Raw genomic sequence first — 8,891 nt, 5'->3', positions numbered from 1 at the left:
TCTAGGGGCTGCAACAAGCACTTTACATACATTCATGTTATTCGCAACTTGGTCCTTCAAACCGGAACCCCTGTCTCTTTCGTCTCCTGCGTTGACAGGCACGTTCTTTACCACTGCACCACCACCTGGGAAAATCTTGCAGAGGACTACATGGTAAAACAGAAAGAGAAATGATTTGTCACTGAGTGAACCTGCTAAATATAACTCAGGTCAAGATATTGCAAAGCACAGGATAATCACTGTTGCCACTACTTTTGCGATATTCACTTCGTTGCTTTTATAGTTTTACCACCTAAGCACACATCCCTAAAGAGTATCCTTTCATTTCACCTGTTCTTCGAACTTTGTATAAATGGAATTATATATGTGTTTCCTTCTTTTGTTCAACATTGCGCTTGTAAGACCCATCTAAGTTGTGTGTAGCTATAGTTAATTTTCATTGCTGTATCCTGTCTTCCACTGTATATTTTTCTTTTCCACTTGGGGTATATTTGAAGCTCCCCCACCGTGTACCTCTTTTCTCAGTTACTATTGGTTTGGAGATCAGCTCCCAAACTAGTCTGATCATCCATCTGTCCTTCTGGTGGTACATAATCCACCAGACAGTCACAGGAATCTATTTAAGCTTGGTCATATGGCAAATCTGACCAAGTCACCCTTGCCTTAAAACCCTGGAATGTCTCCCCATTGACTGCACAATAAATTCTCAAACTCCTACCCTGGCTTCCAAGATGATAGAAGGAGAGCTACTATGGCAGGGCATTTGCTAGGGGCTGAGCCAAGCACTTCACATGTATTTGTGTTATTCACAGCCTGGACCTTCAAACCAGCTGTCTTGCATTTGGTCCCAGGGATCTCCGTGATTCACCTAATTGTGCCAAATTCTCTCTTGACCCTGGTCCTTTGCATATGCTGTTTGCTCTCACTTCTCCTCCCTTCTTTGCCTCATTTGGCCTTCATCTTAACTGAGATGTCATCCCCACCAGGCAGTCTCCCCTGAATTTTGCTTGCACCTAGAAAACAGAAGGTCACCTCTTCTGTATTCCCCTAACAGCCTGTGCTCAGGGTTTGTTCATTTTCTCCGACCACGAGGCTGTGGACTGCTGAAGGGCAGGGCAAGGGCTCGTCACTCCTGCAGTTCCCCAGGCCCAGCACTGTGCCCAAGCCTATGAATATTTGCTGACCACAAACAGACCACACCGAGTTAAAGTCTTGGTGACTTTTTCAGGTGTCCCCATCTCTATTCCAGGCTCTGGTTTCTGTGGTGGGAACACCAAGGCAGCACCCTTTGGGACACCAAAAAAAAAACATGAGCTGCCCGATGTGGCAGAGTCACTGCCAGCAGCCTGGAATCCTTTACTCCCAAGATGGGGAGGAGCAGGGTGAGTAAAGATCTTAGGACTTTCAAGCACTCCAACAACTTCTCTGTAGAAGCCTCAATAGACAGCAGGTCTGGGGTATGAGAGGTGGTTAGGCTAAGCAGAGCTCCTCCAGATAATAGCCAGTCCTGGCTGGGAAACCAAGCAGAACCCTGGGTGTGGAAGCCCTTTTGAGCAGTTTCTAATCAGGGAAGGCAGACAATGCAGGGACAAGGGAGGAGCAGTCAAGAAAAAATATTGCAGGGACTTCCCTGGTGGTCCAGTGGTTAAGAATTCGTCTTGCAATGAAAGCGACGTGGACTTGATCCCTGGTTGGGGCTTCCCTGGTGGTCAGAGGTAAAAGAGTCTGCGTGCAATGCAGGAGACCCGGGTCCGATCCCTGGGTCGGGAAGATCCCCTGGAGAAGGGAATGACAACCCACCCCAGTATTCTTGCCTGGAGAATTCCATGGACAGAAGAGCCTGGAGGGCTACAGTCCATGGGATCGCAAAGGGTCAAACACAACTGAGTGACTAACACTTTCACTTTACATTACTTGGGAAACTTAACATCATATGTGCTGGGGACCAACTAAGCCCGTGCCTATGCATCACAACTAAAGAATCCATGTGCCTCAAGGAAAGCTCCTGCATGATGGAACGGAGATCTTGCGTGTCTCATCTAAGACCTGATGCAGCCAAATAAGTAAAATATTTTTTAAAAAAGAAACAATAGTGCAGCCATAAGTCAGAGTCCTGTTTCCGCCTCAAGGGATACACATAACAATATCTTTGAAGTCTTTACAGAACTGAAACCCCCAACAAATGGAAGATGTTAGCATTCTTCATTTCAGATCAAAGGAACCAGAGAGGCTTATTACGAGCAGACTACCTGAGGCCAGATTAAAGGAGTACAGGCCCAGCAAACACCCTAATCTTTATCAGCAATCTGACCCTTCAACCACTGCTATAAAACTCCTCAAAACTCCTCCCCTCTGAGACGCAGTTTTGAGGGGCACCAGCTCGTGTCCCCCTTTGCTTGGCAAAGGGCTTCCCTGGTGACTCAGGCAGTAAAGCGTCTGCCCGCAGTGCGGAAGACCCGGGTTCGATCGCTGGGTGGGGAAGATCCCCTGGAGAAGGAAATGGCAAGCCACTCCAGAACTCTTGCCTGGAAAATCCCATGGGCAGAGGAGCCTGGTAGGTTATGGTCCATGGGGTCCCAAAGAGTCGGACATGACTGAGGGACTTCACTTTCACTTTGCTTGGCAAAGCAATAAAGTTATTTATTATTTTCTACTCCACCCAAACTCTCTGAGATTCAATTTGGCACCAGTGCACAGAGGTCAAGTGTTCAGTATCAGCCAGGAGCCTGCTATCAGGGCCTCTGAGGACCCCAGCCTCAAGTCAGGACAAATCCATCTACACGTTAAAGTCAAGACATAACATACAGGCTGAGGGTGCCACATATCTTCACGTCCTTGTTCTTTCCCACTACAGCAAGAAGCTGCTGAGAGAGAACCACACATTTCAAGCCCCAAGGTCCTGGCAGTTATGAAACCGTGTAACTCAGACTGTGGCCTCAGACACATGGTCTTTTAACTGAGATCACACCCAGTCTTAGTACTTGATGAAATTCAGGTTCTTGATGTCCCATCACAGAAAAAAATCAGTGAGACAAAGTGATAGGTAAGAAGTGGATTTATTTGGAGAGAAATATACTTCACAGACAGTGCGGGGCCATCTCAGAAAGCAAAAGCGGCACCAAGGTGCAGGCTGTCAGTTTTTATAGGGGTGGATAGTTTCATTACTTTGCCAACAAAGGTCCGTCTAGTCAAAGATATGATTTTTTCCAGTAGTCATGTATGGATTTGAGAGTTGGACTATAAAGAAAACTGAGTGCCGAAGAATTGATGCTTTTGAACTGTGGTGTTGGAGAAGACTCTTGAGAGTCCCTTGGACTGCAAGGAGATCCAACCAGTCAGTCCTTAAGGAAATCAGTCCTGAGCATTCACTGGAAGGACTGATCCTGAAGCTGAAACTCCAATACTTTGGCCACCTGATACAAAGAACTGACTCTTTAGAAAAGACTCTGATGCTGGGAAAGATTGAAGACAGGAGGAGAAGGGGATGACAGAAGATGAGATGGTTGGATGCCATCAACAATTTGATGGACATGAGTTTGAGCAAGCTCTGAGAGTTGGTGATGGGCAGGGAAGCCTGGTATGTTGCAGCCCATGGGGTCACAAACAGCTGGACATACTGAGCAACTGAACTGAACTGAATTTCATAGGCTAATGAGTGGGATGAGTAGTCCAGCTATTTTGGGGAAGGGGATGAGGATATTTCCAGGAATTGGGCCACTGCCCCTTGTTGACCTTTTATGGTCTGCCTTGAAACAGTCCTGGCGCAAGTGGGTGTGTCATTTAGTATGCAGATGTGTGACAATGAACAAATACTCAAGGTCAGTGAGGCTCCAGGTCAAGTGGAAGTCTGGTCCACCATCTTGGACTTAGTTGGTTGTAACCAGTTTACGTCACCCGTTCTATGGCTACGTCATTTTTCTAAAGGCTGTACTTTCCCGCCTTTCCTCCTGTTCAGCTGGGGAAGGGAGGTTCCAACCCTATTCCAGGTTGCTTTTCTCCCCACCAAGGCCAAGCCACAGCTACCCCAAGACCTTGTTTTTTAGTTGAAGTAACAATAAGGCAGTTTTGGACTTCCCTGGTGGTCCAGTAGCTAAGATTCCGAGCTCCCAATGCAGGGGGCCTGGTTTCGATCGCTGGCCAGGGCACTGGATCTCACATGCCGCAGTGAAGATCAAAGATATCACATGCTGCAACTCAGACTCAGCACAGTGAAATTAATTAATTAATTAAAAAATAAAACCCCCCAAACACTAAGGCAGTTTCCAAGGCGAGTGGGCCTGGCAGTAGGAAAGCTGCAGAAGAGGCTGCCACCCTGAGCTGTGGTTTTCCAGGGAGTGGCTCTCCGGCCATTCTGGGCCGGATGAGAGAAGCCATTTAGGCCAAGAATAGATGAGGGCAATGGGGCGTCTCCTCTGGTCTCCGTGGCCCAGCGAGTGTCTGATGTGGTGTGAGCCGCCCTTCCATTTCTCCACTACCCGATACATGTTGAGGCCTGCCCCAGAAACTTGAGCACCAGCGATAAGTAAGACAGGCTCTTTGTCTTCAGGAGCCCACGGAGCAGTGGGGAGGCAGACACATGAATAAACCCTCTACTACAGGAAGATAAGGGTTCTGTTGGGACAATCAGGGGAATGGGCTGCAAAGAAGAAGCCTTCAGAAGAAATAACAATGAGATGGGTTTGGTGGGAAGAACAATTTTTCAGGTAGGGGAGGGTATGGCCAGGCCTGGAGGTATGAAAAAATGTGTTATGTTTGGAGAATTAGTCCAGTTTGAGTGCTGCCGGGGAATGGGTACCAGGGCCTTGGAACCCAAATCCAATCCCAGTTCTGGTTTAGGGCCCAGCATCCCCAGGTGGTGTTACAGACATCTAGGGAGAGGATGGAGGGCACCTGCGGTGGTCTCCCCCACCATCCAACCTATCCCCTCCGATGCTCATTGTTCTCCTTCAGGCAGCGTAGCCAGGAGCCAGATGTTTACACCCTTGTGAGCTGAGTCTGCAGAATTAAACCCCAGACTTCTCCAAAAAAGAAGCCAGAGCGTCAGCTGGCAGCTTCCTGAAAGTCTGAGATCAGAGGAAACACTGACCTAGACAGAGGAGGGGAAGGACTCCGAGGGATCCTGGGCCCCAGCTGAGGGGTGTCTAGAACACTTGCCTTCTCATCTAGAGATTGCAACCCTTTACTTGGGTATAATTTACATAACACGAGATTTACTGGTTTCAAATAGCAATTCGGTGATTTTTGGTAAATTTACACAATTGTGCAACCATCACAGCTCAGTCTTTAGAACATTTCTCCCCCAAAAGATCTCTTGTTCCTATTTGCAGTCAACCCCTCTTCAAATGCCCCAGTTCCGGGTTGCCGCTCATCTGTTTTCTGTCACTATGGACTTGCCTTCTCTGGCCCTTTCATATGAAATCACACAGGGGCTTCCCTGATGGTCCAGTGGTTGGGACTCCGAGCCTCCACTGCCGGGGAGACGGGTTCCATCCCTGGTCTGGGAACTAAGATCTCCACGTGGCTGTGTGGCATGGCAGAAAAAAAAAAAAAATTCATACAAAATGTAGTCTTTAAAGAAAAAAGAATTGTAGTCTTTATGTCTTGGTTCTTTTGCTTTGCAGAATTTTTTTTTTTTTTTTTTTTGGCTGCACTGGGTCTTTGGGCTTCCCAGGTGGCACTGGTGGTAAAGAACCTGCCTGCTAATGCAGGTTAGGTGTAAGAGATGCTGGTTTGATCCCTGGGTCAGGAAGATCCCCTGGAGAAGGGAATGGCGATCCACTCCAGTATTCTTTCCTGGAGAATCCCATGGAGAGGGGAGCCTGGTGAGCCACAGTTCATAGGGTTGCACAGAGTTGGACACGACGGAAGTGACTTAACACATAACAACATGACTGGGTCTTTGTTGCTCCGTGTGGACTTTCTGAGGCTGAGGCGAGCCAGAGCTACTCTTTGTTGGGGTACCTTGTGGTCCCTTCTCTTGTTGCGGAGCACAGGCTCTAGGCACGGAGGCTTCAGTAGTTGTGGTGCACAGGTTTAGTTGCTTCTCAGCATGGGGAATCTTCCCAGACCAGGGATCGAACTCATGTCCCCTGCAGTGGCAGGTTGATTCTTAACCACTGGACCACCAGAGATGTCTTGCAGAATGTTTCTGAGGTTCATCCAGGTTTTAGCATTGATCAGTAGCTCATTCTTGTTTATCTCTTCTATAGATAGACCACATTTTGTTTATCTGTTCACCAGCTGATGGACGTTTGGATTGTTTCCACTTTTTGGCTATTACAAATTGGCGTCTATGAACATTCATGTACAATGTTGTATGAACATATGTTTTCCTCCTTGTTGAGTGGACAGCTAGAAGGGGAATTGTTGTATATAGAGTACATTTGTGTTTAACTGTCTAAGAAACCGCCAAAATGTTTTCCAAAGCAGCTGCACCATTTTACATTCCTAGCAGCAAAGTATGACGGTTCTGGTTTCTCTGTGTCCTTGCGATTACTTATTATTATTTTTATTTTTTTTTGTGATTACTTATTATTGTCCGTCTTTTATGTTATATCCTGCTGAGGAACTTTTTAAAAACACCTAAAGATGCCCGGGCTTCATCTCAAACCAGTTAAATCAGACTCTTGGGAGTGGGGGCCCAGGCATAGGTATTCAAAACATAACAAAGCAAAGCAGAAACCTCCCTGCTTAAAAAGCCATTATTAACATGCAGATGGGTTGAGAACCAGTGATCTAACTTTCGGCTTGAAGTTCTGTCCAACTTCACCAAGGGGGAGCTTAAGCTGGCCGGCAGCCTCTCCCAGAAGACACATGGGCTTGGGGACAAGAAACGAGAAACTTCCCAAAAAGGTACATGCAATCTCACAGCAGATGGGCTTGTTGGAAGGTGAGGTGAAGGGACCAGGGAGTGGGTTGGGTTCAGGGGTCCTGAATTCTGCACAACCTGTTGAGATCTCAAGGCAGGGGGCACCTCCCACACTTTAGGGATTGTTCAGGCCTCTCAAAAGATTAGGAAAGTATGACATTCCTGGCTGCAGACCAGCTCCAGATAAGTCTGGGGAAATGAAGGAGCTAGGTGGTGCCAGCAGGAAGAGCAAGGGAGCTGAGAGGCTTGGGAAGGAATTAGGCCAGGGCCACACAGTCTGTGATAAGATCTCCTCCTCTTGGAGGGTCTGCAGATGATAACCACCGCCCACTTTCCATGTCCCAGACCCTGGGCATGGCAGTTACAGCCATGACTAAGTGTCAGACTCCTTACTCCCATGGAGCTAACAGTTTACTGGAAGAAACAGACAATAAAGAATTAAACAGAATTACGGGTAATGATGGGGAGGGGGCCTCTCAGTGGGGGTGGCATGAGATCTGAGTCAGGGAAGGAAGTCGATTATGCAAAGATCTGTGTGTAAAGATGTTTCAGGTAGAGAGAAGAGTTTGCGGAAAGCTTGAGACTGAGTGGGTTTGGTGCGTTCCTGAGAGTGGTGAATGGTGGAGATGGAGAGGAAGGTAGACAAGGGTTAGATCACCTAGCGTCTCCCAGGAGTCATGACCAGAGTCCAGGTTTTATGCTGGGAGCAATGGGGAGCACTTGAAGGGATGGGGGCAGTGTAGTAGCATGATAGGATTTCTCCTTTTTAAAGATCATTTTGGTTGGTACAGGGAAACTAGACTGAAAGGCCCGAGAGTGATGAAGGGAGATGAATCAAGTTGTCCAGATAGACGAGGAAAATGGCTTGGACCAGTGTTGGTGCAAATGGAGAGATGTATGTAGATATGGGTTGTATTCTGGAGTGAGAGACACCAGGATTTGCTGACATGGAGTAGGAGGGGAGAAAAGGGGGGCAAGGATGGTGCCTTTTTTTTTTTTTTGATGCACTGCGCAGCTTGCAAGATCTTAGTTCCCAGTGTGTGTGCGTGCTAAGTCGTGTCTGACTCTTTGCCACACTATAGACTGGCTCGCCAGGCTCCTCTGTCCATGGGATTCTCCAGGAAAGAACAGTGGAGTGGGTTGCCATGCTTTCCTCCAGGGGATCTTCCCAACCCAGGGACTGAACCCGAGTCTCCCGAAGCTCCTTCATGGCAAGTGGATTCCTTTCCACTGAGCCACCAGGGGAAGCCCTCTTAAGTTCCCTGACCAGAGATTGAACCCTGGCTCCTGGCAGTGGAAGTACAGCATCCTCATCACTGTGCTGGCCGGGAAATCCTGAGGCCTGTGTTTCTGACTTGAGCATCTGGGTGCCAGGATGGTGCTGTGAAATGAGATGGAGAACACTGGGAGAGGAGCAGAATTGGAACCAGAGGTGGGGATACTAAAAGAGATCTAGCTCAGTGGAAGAGAGGAGGGAGGCCAGGGACTGTGATGTCCTTGTGATTCCCAGCTAAGGGGCTGGCCATCCTCATCAGATCAAAGCCTGTGTATGTTGGGTCCTTATGGTAGTTTATTCACTAACCCATGTCTGACTCTTTTGTGACTCCAGGGACTCTAACCCATCAGACTCCTCTGTCCACTGGATTTCGCAGGCAAGAACACTGGAGTGGGTTGCCATTCCATTCTCCAGGGGATCTTTCTGGCCCAGGGATCAAACCTGGGTCTCCTGTACCACAGGTGGATTCTTTACCACCTGAGCCGCCAGGGGTGGGCCCCTGAGACTGGAGTATTAGAGCATCTCAGAAAATGTTAAGATGCTGGAATATTCAGGATGTTTCTTGCAACCTTTAGGAGGTCCCTGAAGTATTAGAGACAAGTTTAGCCAAAGAGGTGGCCCATCTTTATTATCAAAATGAAAAGTCACTATCTTTTTTTGTCCCTTCTCTTCAGGTACGTCTACTTCTGTTTATTGACTACAACAAAGCCTTTGATTGTGTGGATCACAAGACTGTTGTGGAAAATT

This window comes from Odocoileus virginianus, chromosome 9 (assembly GCF_023699985.2).
Source record: "Odocoileus virginianus isolate 20LAN1187 ecotype Illinois chromosome 9, Ovbor_1.2, whole genome shotgun sequence".
Taxonomy (NCBI): domain Eukaryota; kingdom Metazoa; phylum Chordata; class Mammalia; order Artiodactyla; family Cervidae; genus Odocoileus; species Odocoileus virginianus.
Note: the sequence above shows the minus strand (reverse complement) of the source record.